Source organism: Rhinoderma darwinii, chromosome 9 (genome assembly GCF_050947455.1).
Source record: "Rhinoderma darwinii isolate aRhiDar2 chromosome 9, aRhiDar2.hap1, whole genome shotgun sequence".
Lineage (NCBI taxonomy): Eukaryota > Metazoa > Chordata > Amphibia > Anura > Rhinodermatidae > Rhinoderma > Rhinoderma darwinii.
In genome coordinates this window covers 7385647-7388695 of record NC_134695.1, presented here as the reverse complement: position 1 = coordinate 7388695, position 3049 = coordinate 7385647, and positions in this window count along the sequence as shown.

Sequence of the window (3049 nt, the reverse complement as noted above, 5' to 3'; positions counted from 1 at the left end):
GGCCGCGGTCTGAGTGACAACGTCAATTACTAAGGGGAGGCTTAGTGTTAGCCGGTGCAGAGGCTAACACTAACCACCATTATTACCCCCGTACCCACCACCACTAGGGGTGCCGGGAAGAGCCAGGTACGATCCAGTACCCGACGATCTGATGTGGTCTGGCACTGGGGCGGCCGCAGGCTGGTATTGAGGCTGGGAAAGGCCAAAAACAATGGACCTTCCCACCCTTGTAATGCTAGGCGGCGGCTGCTGCTACTGTGTTGTATCTGGCTGGTTATAAAAGTGGGGGGACCCCACGTCAATTTTTTTATATATTTATTATTTTTTTTAAAAAGACATGGGGGTTCTACTCAATTTATCATAACCAGCCACAAACAAGTGTTATTAGCCTGGGAATCTACTAAACCAGTGGCCCCTCCCACCCACGTAATGCCAGGCTGCTGCGGCCTTGTATATGGCTGGTTATTAAAAATGTGGGGGACCCAACGTCTATTGTTAAATCCCCCCCCCCCCCCATTTTTATAACCAGCCCGATACAACACAGCAGCCTAGCATTACAAGGGTGGGAAGGTCCACTGTTTTTGGGCCTTCCCAGCCTTGTAATACCAGCCTGCAGCCACCCCAGTGCCCGACCATCACAACAGATGGTCAAGTACTGGATCGTACCAAGCTCTTCTCGGCACCCCTGGTGGTGGTGGGTACCGGGGTAATAAAGGGTGGTTAGCGCTAGCCTCTGCGCCGGCTAACACTAAGTACCGCCTTAATAATGGACGCCGTCAATCAGCCAACTGCCATTATCTAGGCACTAATAAAGTTTTGAAAAAAAAAACCACAAATACATTTTTTTTTTATTGAAATAAGAAATTCCTTAACAAAACCCTCGTTAACCATTTTATTAAAATTTGCAAAAAACTTAGATCTACGCCGTAGTCCAAAGAATCGAAGATGTAGTCCAATCACTACATCAAAATCTGCAACAACATAAAAAAAAGTTATCAATGTGAACAATACCAATACTTATACTCACCTACACACACACAAACACATATATTACACAAACACACCAATATATACACAAACACACACATAAACAAACACACACATACAAAAACACATATATATATATATATACACACAAACATATACACAAACACCCATATGTGCACAAACACACCCATATATACAAACATGCACACACATACACACCCATATATATATATATATATACACACACACACACCCATATATACATACAAACACATATATATATATATATATATATACTTACCTTTAGCGGAGCGCAGACTTCTCGCGACGGGTGCCTTCCACTGCATCTCCTGCGCAAGCGCCGATATTCGCGTTCACGGGTAAATGACATCCTCTGCTCAGGACGCAGAGGATGTCATTACGCATGCGCGGCCACCGATAAAAGGTAAATAGCGGTGGCCGGGAACCTAGACAACGAGCAAGATACAAAGAGGGACTGACCACGACTTCAATTAAGAAAACGACATCGCTGGGCGACGGACAGGTAATTAGAAAACTTCTTATTTTTACATGGGGGAGCTTCCTAGATACATTTTTTAAGATGGGAATAACCCTTTAAACTGTTTGATCACTAGTGTATCTTAAACTACTCCTATTGGAGTATATAATGAATATCATTTTCACGTTTACTCTGCATTTTTATAATGTATGTAATCAATTACTAATTGCCAATTTTTGATTGACACCTTGTTTTATACTGCTGTGTATGCACATGTCTTTTGCTTGAGAAAGGCTCTAGTGTTTGGAGCTGAAACGTCGCACATGGGGCAATAAAGTACCCTCTTTGTCACTTTAAACTACGGTGTGCTGCCTGTTTTTCAATTGCTATATACACTACCGTTCAAAAGTTTAGGGTCACTTAGAAATTTCCTTATTTTTGAAAGAAAAGCAGTTTTTTTTCAATGAAGGTAATATTAAATTAATCAGAAATACACTCTATACATTGTTAATGTGCTAAATTTCTAGCTGCAAACGTCTGGTTTTTAATGCAATATCTACATAGGTGTATAGAGGCCCATTTCCAGCAACCATCACTCCAGTGTTCTAATGGTACATTGTGTTTACTAACTGTGTTAGAAGGCTAATGGAGGATTAGAAAACACTTGAAAACCCTTGTGCAATTAGGTTAGCACCGCTGTAAACAGTTTTGCTGTTTAGAGGAGCTATAAAACTGACCTTCCTTTGAGCTAGTTGAGAATCTGGAGCATTACATTTGTGGGTTCGATTAAACTCTCAAAATGGCTAGAAAAAGAGAGCTTTCATGTGAACCTCGACAGTCTATTCTTGTTCTTAGAAATGAAGGCTATTCCATGCGAGAAATTGGCAAGAAACTGAAGATTTCCTACAACGGTGTGTACTACTCCCTTCAGAGGACAGCACACACAGGCTCTAACCAGAGTAGAAAGAGAAGTGGGAGGCCCCGCTGCACAACTGAGCAACAAGACAAGTACATTAGAGTCTCTAGTTTGAGAAATAGACGCCTCACAGGTCCTCAACTGGCAGTTTCATGAAATAGTACCCGCAAAACGCCAGTGTCAACTTCTACAGTGAAGATGCGACTCCGGGATGCTGGCCTTCAGGGCAGAGTGGCAAAGAAAAAGCCATATCTGAGACTGGCTAATAAAAGGAAAAGATTAATATGGGCAAAAGCACACAGACATTGGACAGAGGAAGATTGGAAAAAAGTGTTATGGACAGACGAATCGAAGTTTGAGGTGTTTGGATCACACAGAAGAACATTTGTGAGACGCAGAACAACTGAAAAGATGCTGGAAGAGTGCCTGACGCCATCTGTCAAGCATGGTGGAGGTAATGTAATGGTCTGGGGTTGCTTTGGTGCTGGTAAAGTGGGAGATTTGTACAAGGTAAAAGGGATTTTGAATAAGGAAGGCTATCACTCCATTTTGCAATGCCATGCCATACCCTGTGGACAGCGCTTGATTGGAGCCAATTTCATCCTACAACAGGACAATGACCCAAAGCACACTTCCAAATTATGCAA